Source organism: Pseudonaja textilis, chromosome 4 (assembly GCF_049901715.1).
Source record: "Pseudonaja textilis isolate UNSWEBS1 chromosome 4, rPseTex1.2, whole genome shotgun sequence".
Taxonomy (NCBI): domain Eukaryota; kingdom Metazoa; phylum Chordata; class Lepidosauria; order Squamata; family Elapidae; genus Pseudonaja; species Pseudonaja textilis.
The window spans coordinates 38,264,030-38,278,537 of NC_141993.1; positions in this window are offsets into that span (position 1 = coordinate 38,264,030).

A 14,508-nucleotide genomic window follows, 5' to 3' on the forward strand; every position below is an offset into this window, starting at 1 on the left:
TGCAAAAAGAAATAATAAATGCATGTTACAGACTATATTGCCTTACTCAGATTTTAGGCAAGAAGCCACGACTCTGACTCAACAAAACAGCTGCAGCAGCATTAGGAAAGGCCTTGCCTTAATGAGAAGGAAAAATTGCTTTCTTCTCTAGACAAAGTATTGCATCCTCCATATCCCAATATAATCAGAGAATGCTGGCATCATAAATCTAACTAATACTTTCCCCACTATAACTACATGTTTTAATATTGTCAGACATTTTAATGAGTGGAACAGTTCCTTTCCCTTACTATTCCTATTAGAAAATGGAGTAGCTCATCTAAATGCAAGGGGCCATCACTCTTCATAACTTACCCAGCATGTGAACTCCTAAATTTAGGTGTAGAATTGATAACTGATGGGTGGTTTGTTTGGAGCTGGTATTTTTACATGACATGTCCTTACTATGTTCATGTCATTCCCAGCCGACTGTGGTGGCAGTTTAAATATTTCTTGATCTGTTTCAGTTTGAAGTTATTCTGGCTGTCACACATTCCCTTGCTGTCTTGTGTTGTACAGATAGTCCTCGACTTACAACAGTTTGTTTAATGACCAGTCAAAGTTATAACGGCACTGAAAAAATCGATTTATGACCATTTTTGACATGACCATTGCAGCATCCCTAGGGTCATGTGATCAAAATTCAGATGCTTGGCAATTGGTTCATATTTATGACCGTTGCGGTGTCCCAAGGTAGCGTGATCCCCTTTTGCGACCTTCTGACCAGCAAAGTCAATAGGGAAACCAGATTCATTTAATAACCAACTTACTAACTTATCAATTGTGATTTGCTTAATAATTGAGGCAAGACAGGTCATAAAATCGGGCAAAACTCATTTAACAAATGTCTTACTTAAAAACAGAAATTTTGGGCTCAATTGTGGTCATAGGTTGAGGACCACCTGTATCTCTTTTGCTGAACCTCTTGCTCCGTGATGCTCCCATCACTTTTTGTCTGTCATTCTACCCACTTCACCTCCATTTTTCTCTTCTTTGCCTGCATTACTATCAGCTATGCTATTTTTGGACATGGATTCAGTGTTCCTGAAAAGTGTGTTAGAGTGCCTGTTCAGAAATTATCCAGCTCACAGGTCACAGGCAAGAAGAGCCTCGCTCAGGGCAATGTTCCTTAAAACCTTTTTCTATATCTCTTATCTCTGTTAGGTCCTTTTATCAAAAAAACAAACAAAAACAAATCCCACACTAAATTCACATCCAAACCTAGTCCAGTTGAGAGGTCACAAATGCAGGATTATACAAGAGAAAGTTCTTTCCCCAATTCTGTGTTCCTCTTTTTTTGTCTATATCACTTGTTCTTGATTCTCTCCCTCCCTCCCTCCATACACACTTCATTCTCTGGTCCTCTTTTCCTCTGACCTGCCATTTGAGCTGTCCCAACATATGTATGTCCCAAAATATGCACGTATGTATGTATATACGTATATGATTTGTGATAGTTTTTTCTCCCAAGCTGGTTCATGACATTCAAAGTAGAGAAAACAAACCTAGGGGACTCCACCAATTGCTTTTTTTTTAACCTATTCTGCATTAAAACTGCAAGGACGGTATCATCAGGACAAGGATCCGGAAAGTAATCAAGTCTGCTGGGAACATTACCTGGTAGATCTGATCCAAAGAGCTAAACAGTGAAATAATTGCATTATAGATAAAAGACTAGGTAAAACATAAAATTTGTGCCAGTAATTAATTAAACTAACTAAAATACTCATGTACTTTAGGCTGCGTACAAGCAAAATGGGCCTGGTCAATGTGCAGCACTACATTACAAGTGTATTCAGACTTGCAAGATTCATGTCTGGCCTTCAAGGTAGACCAGACTAGAAAAGCAAAGTTGTGAATGGTAATACTATTTTTATTATAAGGCTACACTAACAAACTTGCAAGTCTGAATATGCTTTCCTCCTCCCTCCTTTTATCCTCATGAGAGCTAGGGAGAGTCCAGTCTGAAATGCTTTCCCAAATTACATTTCTGCCCTGGACTCAGATTTCTTTTGTCTTAACTACAGCTCTTTCTCCCATTTCTCAAGGTTATTCTTTTTTCCCATTACAGTCTGACCTCTCCCTCCAGATCCTAATACCTTCAAGACATCAGGCATAACCCCATTCAATCTAGAGTGGCGCTATAAAACTGGGTATCTGCAGGCTAGTTCTGCTGACTGTTGGCTGCCTACAATTTGGCAATTTGAATTTCACCAGGCTCAAGGTTGACACTGAACTGGGTGTAGTCAGAGCTGGCTTTACCTAGGTCGTGTCGACATGGTGCTCCTAATAAACAACTGGATTTTTCTTGCTGAATGGCTTGAGACTCTTAATTTTATTAGGGCATTGGTCAGAACACTGATATCAAGCCAGGTCTCCCAAAACTAACCAAAAACAACTGGGATTCCTGAGGCCCTGACTCTCCACATGCTCTCCAAGACCTGGGGTGCATGGAGAGAAACTCAGGCCACCATGGCAGAGGGCGGAATCTCCTAAGAAAGTCTGCTCCTGGCAACCCAGGAGGCAAATCCTACTCCCATCCAGGGAATTCCAGGAACCAGCATCCCAGTCAGAACCCAAGTGCAGCTGTCTCTGACCTTGGAAACCAAGACATCCGGGATCCTTGCCTCAGCGGCTGAAGCAGAAAGGGATGAGTATTGGTGGAAAAATATCCCCAAAGCAGCCAGGGCCAAATTCCACTACTCTAGCTCCTGTCATTTGGGGCAGCCCATAAGCAAACTAGGAAGTGGGTGAAGGAGTGGGAACATGTCAGAACCCCAAAATCCTTAGAATTCGACTGAGCTATCCTTCAAGATGAGGGGCAGTCATACCACCCAAAAGAAAGGGGAAAAGAGATGGGGGCTGCGATCAAACTCCTGGACAGAAATAGAAGCCAAATCCAACCCACTAAGCTCCAATTAGCCAGCCCTAAGTTTCAGCTGGAGATGACAACAGAGCGAGCCTGGGGCGCCCTCGCACATCTACCCACCCTCAAATGGGCAGGCAGACAAGAATACAGACCTTTCTCTCCACCCGCCAGAAGAAAATTGAGTGAGGCTGCCGCCAGTGGCTTCCCACCACCACAAACTACCCACTCAAGGGGGAGGCCCGGACCCATCTCCATAAGCTAGAGCTGATGTAGACCACCAAGCACACCAAGCGCAGGCAGATGGGGCCCAACAGGACAGAGTGGCATCATCATCATTATTACCTTTATTGTCAGATTGCAACATATGTACAATGAGATTGGCTGAGCCTCCCTTCATGCACCCCCACCCCCAACACAACTCAGTGAGGACAGAAGTCTCTAACCTAGTCCCAATCTTATTACACTATATGACCTTGTTGCACAATGCGCCGGCCCCAAAAGTCTATCATACTATGTTGACATGAAGTTATTTTCTGTTCCGGGTTGTGTTGATTTTCCGGGTAAGATCTTCACTGATGTAGACTCCCAGGAATTTAAAGGAGGAAACTCTCCACACAACCCCCCTTGATGTAAAGTGGGGTGGGTTCCTCTATCTTCTTCCGGAAGTCTAACACCATCTCCTTTGTCTTGATGTTTAGGTGCAGGTTGTTTTCTAGGCACCATGAGGATAATTTTTGAACCCCCCCCCCCGTACGCTGTTTACGCTGGCAGTGTTGAACGAGCTGCCCAGATCCAGAGGGAAGTTTGATGGGGACCCAGATCAGCTTACTCTATTCTTTGACTCCATGGGAGTCCATTTCGATTGCTATGGACACCTTGACCCATTGTATAGAGCATGGTGAACACCATCACCATGGGATTAGAGGAAGAAGCAAAGGAATGGCTAGCAGCACTCCATAGGATGGATCCCCCCCAACTGCAGGATGTCAACGCATTCCTGCAAAAGCTGGAAACCAGATTTGAGGAGGTAGAGGAGGATCAACATGCAGAGGTTGAGTATCGAATTTAAAGCAGAGAGGGCGGCCTATTAAAGAATATATCTATGAGTTCAGAAGAGAAAGCTACCTCCCTGGCTCTCCTAATAGTCCATTTTTTCAGAGAAAGCCTAGACAAGCAAATTAGCCAAGGCACCATCTGTCAGGACATTCCCAACTGACACTGACTGGTTTTGAGTAGCCATAAAGATTGACTGCGATTTGCGCACCAATGTGTGCAGATTTGAAGAGGAGGAGGAGGATCAATATGTGAAGGATGAATTTCAAATTTAAAGCAGAGAGGGCAGCCTATTAAAGAATACATCTATCAGTTCAGAAGAGAAAGCTACTGCCCTGGCCGGAGAAGCTTCTAGTCCATTTTTTCAGAGAAAGCCTCGACAAGCAAGTTAGCCAAGCCACCATCTATCAGGACATTCCCAACTGACTCTGACTGGTTTTGAGTAGCCATGAAGATTGGCTGCAGTTTGCACACCAATGACATGCAAAAACAACTGGGTCCCAAACAGGACAACCAGATCGGAGACTACCTGGCCGATGGGATGCTGCAGCAACCCAGCCGGACCCAAGACCAACCCTCCCCTAAGGCCAGTTGAAATGCTATAGATGCGGAAGGATAGGCCACTTTGCACTGGCTTGCACAACTCCAGCTCCAAAACCTAAGCCAGAGCCACCACCCAGGGCACAACTGGAGCAAAGGCCCAGGCGTGCCACCAACAAGTCCCAAAAGCCCCTCCAGTCTGTAGAGGTCCCTCCATACTCAGATAAAGGGCGGAACTCCAGCTGACAACGGCCAATCGCCAGAATGCTATGACAGTGAGGATGAGGGCAAAACGACACAATGGTTGCCTTCAGGAAGTGAGGGAAGCCGAATGTCAACTCATGAAGCTTTCCTGACCTGCTCCTAAGTTGCTATGGGTGGGGAGGGGAATTGCACTTCGCAGCTCACCAAGGAATTCACACCTCAGTCAACACTTGTTGACCAACCAACAAAACACTTGTTGTGGAGGGAGTGACTTCTGCGACCTGCGAAATTGCTTCATTGGGGAATGTGATGGAACACATACTGGAGGAGGGAGAAGCAAGATCAGAGGCAAGGTGAGAATTGGGTGAAGTCAGAGCTGGCTTCACCTAGGTCGTGCCAACATGGCGCTCCTAATAAACAACTGGATTTTTCTTGCTGAATGGCTTGAGACTCTTAATTTTATTAGGGCATTGGTCGGAACCCTGACACAGTATATAAGTCTATGCACTATTACTGTCTTCCACAAATTTATATCTCGCTGCAAACCAGGATAGAGCCTCTCCTAGTAGTTTCATGTAGATGTTAATCAGGATGAGGAAAAGACCCAAATCCCAGAAAGACTATAATGAAGTGTACAAAGGCCAGAGCTCTCTGCCCATTGCAACCACTGACTAGAACTTTCTCTATAGATATCCTGCCCACGAATCGTGTATGCTGCATATTTTATTTATAGTCAGATCAAATTTTAAATTGATAATATAAAAAGGCATGTAGACAACTAAAATAAGTTAATGAAACACAAAATTAAATAACAGATGTGCATAAATTTAAACAGCAAAATAATAAAAAGTGATAAGCAATAAGGCAGTAACTGAGGTTAGAATGGTACAGTTTTGGTTCCCTAAACAATGGTAACATCACCTTCAAATCTACTTCTGGACGTTCATCACTCTTCTTCAGTACTTAAAGGACTGCCTTTCAATCAGATTGGGTTAGACCAGGGGTCCCTGAACCTTGATCTGTGAACCGCTGCTGATCCATGATCTGCTGGAAACCGAGCCATGCAAGCGGTGAGGCAGCGCACAAAGCTCCACATGCGCACCACCACCCCGCTGCCACCACCCACGGCTGCCACTGCTGGTCCCCAGAGCCGGAAAGGTTGGAGACTCCTGGGATAGAGGAATTTTGATTATCTAGCACCAAAACATGTATTTCACAGCTAAGTCATACAAAACAGTTTTCTTCCCAATAATACAAAAGTGTTTTCCCTTATTCCAAATTTGAAGTTGAAGGCTTTCTTCTGGGTAAATTGGTTTCTTTCAACAATAGTGGAGTACTATTAATTTCATCCCTTTCCTTTTAATCAAACAAGAAAAATATCCTTGGCAGGAGCTCCTTCACCTAATGGTATTGTTTTCAGGGCCACCGGAACTATTAAAACAAAATCAGAAACTTTCTCAAAAGAAAGAAATGACACTAGAATCTCAACATTCCTTGCTAAGTGGTATTTGTGTTCATATTCTCCGGTTTTTACAAGGCATTGTATCAATTTGGTCTACTATGGAACTAAGATTTATGAATTGTTAGTAACTCAAGTTGCTTTTAATAGATAACACCTCAGTACCTGGAGACCCAGAAATTAGAATATGTAGTTACTTGATATAATACTTTATAGTTTGCTTCCACTCTGGAACTCAAGGCAATATTTGTGGGCTTTCTAGAAGGTTACCTCACTCCATTCCTGCCAAATACTTTTCAGTTCCAAGCTATATTGTTATCTCACAAAAAGGTACGTATGCTGTAATACAATAAAACTCTAAGTAACTGTGATCCTAATTCTTCTATTGGTGAAATTAAACTCTGTATTAGCATAGTTCAGTCTATGAATGATATTTAATTATTTAATAAAGTACAAAATTCAGTCACTTCAGGTCAAAATTCTGTAATATATACAAATAACAATAACATAGAAGTACAACCACAATAAGCAAACATAAACCATAAAAATCATCTACCAAGTGTCCAAGTGTCCTCACTTGCTTACAAAATTCTAGCATAAAGATGCAAGGCTTGCTGAGGCAAGTGTAAGGGGCAAAACGTAGATCTGTTGAACGGATTGGCTAGTAGAAATGATTGAAGCCAAAATAAATAACACGAATTTGTGTTAGAATGCCCCTGTCCTTTTCCCCATTCTTTCAAGATCCTGAGACAAACCCATATGCCTATTTGCTTTCACATTTATTCCAAAAGTGCTATGACAGACCTCAACTAGAAGGCACAGGAGAATAAAAAATTCCGTCAGTACTTTTCTTCTAATGCAGGGCTATCAAACTGGCAGCCCGCAGGCCGGATGTGTCACGCACAGGCCACACCCACCCGTGTTCTGCAAAGGGAAAAAAAATCATGAAATGTCACATGACGACGTGATGCCGCAAGTTTGACACCTGTGCTCTAATGTAATATGTGCCATCATCTGTCAGCAGTGCCCCTCCGGTTTCTATATAGGATAGGCAGGCCAAACCTTGTCCAAGATAATGGGAATAAGCTTAACATCAAGAGTTAAAACAAGGACAAAGTAATATCAGAGGTTTTTAATCGCTAATCTTTGATTACACAGATCTCGAAGGTGCTCTTTGGGAACAAAGAAACTACATCAGGCTTGTTAGAACAACATACTGCCAAAATCACAGATATTGAACTGCATGAGGGTACTTCAGAAGACTAATCGCTAATTGAGGAGATAGTTCTAATTTGCCTCATCTGTAACCCTCATAACTGTCTTTTCTTTCCCACTTTGCCTGATCTCTGCTTAAATTGTAACCACTCCATGCATCTGATGAAGTCAGCTTCAGTTCACAAAAGTTTAGGCCATTTAATAAAATTTGTTACTCTGAAAAGGTGCTATTATATTCCTATTATAAATCATTACAGTAAGATGAGCATTGCCCCCCAGTAGATTCTATACTAACTTTTAAACACTTAATATGCAGTTATTTTAGCTGTTGAAATATAAACAACCACAAAAGCAACTCCTTATTCTGGCAACACTTGTCAGAATATTTCAGAGGTCTCTCTTTTGTAACTCTATCCAACCAAAAGAGCTGGCTAACTATATTTTTAGCTCGTCTTAGGCAAAGATACTGTCAGAAGAAACCAGTGGAAGAGAAACAATACATGCACAACTCTGATATGGTCACTTTCTACAGCTTTTAAAGCAGGGTTTTATCAGCCAGGATACTTGGTTATCTGCCATAAAAAAAAATTTAAATTTATTTCCAAAGTTAAAATACCAAAGAAAACCCAAACCCAACCCTGAAGACAAAAATGTGTATAAAACAAAGTATCAAACATACAAATAAAATGTCCCCCATGGGTTGAATACCGATAAATATATTTCAACAATTTTTTTATCTCTTCTAAACAGGTCCACAATTTCTACATTTCTACATTTAAATTTGCTATATTACGATATAAAATTAAAATACTACAAATGTGAAAATCTATTATCAATCAACCAATTTGACCTATCATTTAGTTACTGTAAAAAAAAGGAATCAGTAATCCCAACAATGCTAAGCTTCAGAGCCCTTTGTTAATGATCTATTGTATTTAACTCACAGAAAGTCCACAAATGGCTTCTAATCTCCCATAAACCTACTGCTACCATTATCTCTGATCAGTCTAGAATTAAATACCATTGATTGATACTTAACAGTAAAAATAACTTCTTCCATTGACCATCTGTGTTTTTTTTTAAATTATAACTATGATCTTTCCAAACAACTGCATCTCACTCCTCAAAATTACAAGTTTACAAGACTGATTGAGAATATCTCCACAGCACTTGTTCAATAGATTGTCCTACAAATTAGAAACTCAATAACTCTTAACAATTGTCTTTTGGTTACAGATAGTAAGTATATTCTGCAAACTCCATCCGCTTTCCTAAGAAGGTCCAGTTCACCATTCATTCATCCATATGTTATAACTGAATCTTTTGAGTTAATGCTCCCTTCAGCTTCCTCTAGCAAGCCTCAATTATCAAACAAACCTGCTTCTCTTTCAAATCTGTTAACAAATTAGTTTTTGGCCCAACTGGTTGTGTGTCTGATTTAACTACTGTTACCTGTGTCTGGATGTCTTCTTTAGATTGATTTAAGATTGATATTAGCAAAAGAGAAGACCATAAGCAAATTAGGCACTAAATCCGTTTTCCTTTGCTGGTGAAAATAGCAGCTTCTTCAAGGGCAGAAATGTATTTTGCATTTCATTTAAGAGATAATTCTTTTCTTTCCTCTTTTTACACAGAGGATAGAGTACAGATACTCAAAATATTCAGATTATAAATCAATATTTGTAATTACAAAATAATATTATTCTACATTTTTAAAAGAGCATTTGAGTTATTTTACTCTTTTCAAACTTTTGAAACATTTCTAAATTTTGAAACCAAATTAAAGATTGAAAATAAAATAGCATGTACTAATTTGTTTTTTCTCCTGAGTGTTTTGGGAGTGTGGATTCTAGAAATTATATTTATTTATGGATGGGGGAGGGGTTGCACACACACACACACACACACACACACACACACACACACACACACAAACTACAAATACACTGTATAAACAAATCCACAACCCAGATTTATTTATGAGGACTTCTATGCTTGGTTTTTAACTGGAGTTAAGAAATAGAAGAATCTGTATACTATTCAAGACTTTTCTCTATCCTTCTTTTGATATGGAGGGTCTTAAATTCAGGATCACCTTTCTTTCAGATATATACTAGGTAGGTAGGAGACCAATACTTGAAGAAAAAAATGAAACAAGAAATTAAACAATAAAATGAAACAGAAAACAACAAGAGAAAATAAAACAGCATTAGAAAAGTACTGAAATACATGACTCAAGACTTGAAGAGAGGAACAGCTGTATGTTTCTGGCAGTAAGAGCTGGAAAGAAGCAGGATACTTGGCAGGCAGGACAGACAATGCCAGGCTATGAAGGAAGCAGGTTGCAGACTGGTTGAAGAAGCTGAATGCAAATCATTCTGTTTAGAAACAAATGCTCAGGAGAAACTTTGGGAAGAGCGTAAGCATAAGCAGTACTACTGGAAAGTAAGAAACAGCTAAGAAAGGACATTTCTGAAGTTTTATTATCTATGGAATTAGCAATATATAAAATTGATGTATTGAAATGACTAAATCATCCAAAGCTTCGTCAGTAGCTCTGTAGTATTTATCATAATAGAACCTGCACCCGTGTTATGATATTTGTAGAAGATGTTATTTGCCAATCCCATATGGACAATGAATACGATTGCTTTGCTGCTTTGGCAGAAACAGGATGATGGTGTGGATAGATCTTTGCTCTGGACCAACATGCTCAATATCATAGAATGACTCAGATCAGGGCTGTCAAACTCCCAGAGGTGCACTGGCCACACCCATGACTGGTTTAGCAAAGGGGAAAAAAGTCTCGATACATCACATGTCATCACGCCATGATGACATGAGTTTGACACCCCTGACTCAGATTTTTTTTAAAAAACCAGCCATCTATAAATGATTTCTTCATTTAGAATTAATTCAGACATTTATCCAGAATGCATAAAAGTTAATTTTGTAGTAATGTACTGTAATAAAATAACGTTTACCACTTTTTTGATAAAAGGATGTTGCATGCCAGATTAGGAAAGCAATTCTGTAGCTTAAAAGTACTATATTTAAAAGAAAAAGTTAGGCAAACAAGAATGTGAAAATTCATAAAGTGATAGATCCCTGCTTCAAGGCTACGCTACTTGGTTTTTTTTAAAGCCATGTGACAATTCTTCCAGATCAACAGAAAAGAACAGTAAGCTTTAAATGAGAAATAGAAGCAATAAATACAATTTCACAAAATGGCAAACAAATGCTAATTGCAAAGTTGGTTGGATTGCTACATGAAATGCTAATTTTTAAAGTAACAAAATATTAAAGCTTGGAAAGTGAAGGAGCAATGCTTTTTATGTAGAAAAATATTTTGAGGGTTTTTTGCCCATTAAGCTGTGCAATAAATTCATATTTATTGAATAAATATCCATTGTCATAATGACTTCAAATCCTATTTAATATACAATTTGGCCAATGCTCACTTAAAGCAGTGTGATAGTATTTCAGTTGGTATAGCCAGGTGCCTCTTAGATAATTTGCAAAGGAATCATGTTCCAGTGTAATATTCTGAATCAGTTTGACTAGTTAAAAAAATAAAGGATTGACTTAGAGAAATGGCAGAAATTATGGTCGCAAAATTATAAACTGACAATGTCCACAGCCTATAAAGAAAATCTGTATAAGATGTTTTACAGGTGGCATTTTCCCCCGACAAGGATAGCAAGAATGTTCAAGAACAAATCGGAAAAATGTTGGAAATGTCATCAGAAACCTGGTTCATATTACCATATGTGGTGGACTTGTGAGGATGCTAGAAAATACTGGACTAAAATCCGCATGTGGTTGGAAAAAATGACAAAGAAGCATATAGATTTGAAACCGGAGCTTTTCTTATTGGGAATCTTACCAGATGTTTATAGTAAATATTTGAAATATTTGATTGTAAATGTATTAACTGCGGCTAGAATTGTATTTGCAAAAAATTGGAAAAATGACAAAATTCTATTGCAGGAAGAAGTTATTAAGAAAATATTGGAATGTGCTGAGATGAGTAGATTGACATTTGAAATTAGAGAGCAAGAAGATAAACAATTTTATACAATTTGGGACCTTTTCTATCAATGGCTGGATGATGAAATACAAAAATAGAATATTTAGAATGTTAGGCAATAAGGAATATTATTGACTTTACTTTTCTTTTTTCTTTTGTTATTTGACATTACATTTATAAAATGTTTTTTTTTCTTTTTTCTTAGGATAGAATTGGTATGATTATATGATTTGTTATAGAATAAACTACTTAAATTATAGTTATCTCATAAGGCATGATTGAATAAAAGTATAGTCAAATCTTTTTTTTTTTTCAATAATGATATGAGGATATATAAGTTTGGATTGATAATAAGAGTTATTATGTAATGTAATTGTAATTGTGACTACGAAATGAATGCACAAAACTGATGAACCAACCGACACACTGTTTGTATATAAGTATGAATGAGAGCTGATGCTTTTATGTTTTGTTTGTTTGTTTGTTTGTTAAAAAAACAATAAAATTGTTTTTAAAAAAATTAAATAAATAAAGGGACTGTCATTCTAATTCTTTTATCATCTGAAAATTACAGAGAGAATATAAGCTATTTTTTAAATGCACACATACAATATATGGACAAATTGCAAGACCCAGAAATTTCCCTCTTATTACCACAAAAGGAACAGATACTGTACACCAAGGGTGTCAAACTCAAGGCCCATGGGTTGAATCTGGCCCATGGGGTGCTTAGATCTGGGCCGTGGAGCCGACCTAAAAACAGTGAAGGACTAGCTTGCAATGCTTCTGCAGTGAAAACAGAACTTGGGTGGGCCATTTTCGCTGGCAGAGGGTTGCAGGAGGCCATCACAGCCGGAAACGGAATTTGGGAGCCCATTTTTGCTGGCAGAGTGCTTGAGCCACCACAGGCGCCCCCAACACAAGTGATGTCGAGCTGGCCACACGCCCCCATGCCCCCCCAAAGTCAAACACAACCCTGGTACAGCCCTCAATGAAATCAAGTTTGACACCCCTGCTGTACACTGTCTATTATAACTCATTGATAAGACACTTGGAAAACACATTTTGGTTTTGTTACCTGCAAAATATTACATTCAATTTATACTGTTGTTATATAAGGTCAACACCTTTCAAGGATAATTGCTTGCATTTATACTGTATAGTTTGAAGTTGAAGCATTGTTAAAAATATAGGCAGTCCTCAACTTACAACCATAATTGAGCCCAAAATTTGTGTTGCTGAGAAATTTGTTAAATGAGTTTTGTCCCATTTTATGACTTTTTTGGCCACATTTGTTAAGTGAATCACTGCAGTTGTTAGTAACTTGGTTGTTAAGTGAATCTGCTTTCCCCATTGACTTTGCTTCTCAGAAGGTCACAAAAGGGAATCACATGATTCCAGGACACTGCAACCATCAGAAATGTGAGTCAGTTGTCAAACAGCTGAATGTAAATCATGTGTCCATGGGGATACTGCACCAATCGTAAGTGTGAAAAATGATCGTCACTTTTTTCAGTGATGTTGTAACTTCGAACAGTCACTAAATGAACTGTTGTAAGTCTAGGACTACCTGTATTCTGTATTTAAACAGAGAAGGAAAAACAGTTCAATGTTTTCCTCTCGTATACAAGGTTTAGATCAGACCTGTACAACTTGTGGAAGAGAAAAGGCCATATTGGTACATTAAAAATCATAGCAGATTGCAAAGCTATACTTAGTGCCCTAATCAGTTGTTTGACAGCACTAGAGTTTGCAGGGGTGAAGCTTGGAGGTACTCACAGCTTGTGTTTTGGGGCAGCAGCAGTATGTCTGTATTAGACATCAACCGTTATCAGTTTGCTTTGGTAAATGTGTGCTTTGCATTTCCATAAAATGTTTCAAAACTCAGCTATTTGACAGCACTAGAGTTCACAGTGGTGAAACTCATAATGGATACTGTATTTCCCCATGTATAAGCCACCCCTTTTTTCCAAAATTTTCAAGCCCAAAAAGTAGGGGGGTGGCATATACAAAGCAGGTACACTTTTTATACATGAAAAATGCATAAAATAATAAAGTAGGAATAAACTGGTTTTCCAGCAGTATGCTATACTTTTTTGTAAAAATTGTACGTGATGATACGATTACGAGTGCGAGTACGCGATAGAAATGCATACGCTAGGCATCGGCCTGAATGCTTCGCTCCTACTCTCGTTCCGATGCGTAGATTGCTAGCGTCGCCCGCACCGCTTTCGCGTCATGACCGAAGTTGTAGATCTAGACGTCGAATTTTGTTTCTTTGTAAATTTTCTTTCTTCATAACTTGTTTCTCTAATAAAATATTTTTTTCAAAACTTCACAGTCCAAAAATTGGGGGGGTGGCTTATACAAAAGGGGTGCTTATACATGGGGAAAGACGGTAATTGATCCCTCCAAATGGCTGAAGAGCTCTCATTTAAATGAAGGCCAATGAAGTTATTCTAAGCAGGTAATTGATTCAGTTATGTTATAGAGACAGATCATGATTAGGGTGGTTAATCAATTCCATGAAATAATCATATTAGTTGAATTTGCACTGTTTGAAGTAATATTTCTATGGGGGGGGAAATAATTGGTTCCAGAGCCAAAGAACATTGTAAAGTTAACCTTGTATATCTTTTTAATGAAATACTGTATAACAAAAAAAAGAGGATAAAGTGTACCTGTTAATATTCTGTGCTAGTTCTTCAAACTGAGCCTATTCTTTTTTTTGAACTTTTTTTTAACTGAACCTTCCTTTTCTCCATTTTGCACAAAAATCTTTAGCATTTAAAACCCCAGCTGCAGTTGGGCATGTACCACCCTCAATTATGCATGGTGCTAAGTTAGCCACACATTAACTGAATTTTGGTTTTTATTCAATGTGACCTAGTATCAATTTATAGTTCGTGTTAAATTAAATATTTTACTATTTGAACTTGCACTAATTGTCACCTACCTGTACATATGTTTAAATGATGGGATTTAGGAGTTAGGCAGGCAATGATTACTAAAACCAGAGCTTTGAAATGTGAATTTAAAACTCTAAGTCTATTCCATGCAGGAATATAAATTAAAATATCCCCAAGAGATGTTTCTCTT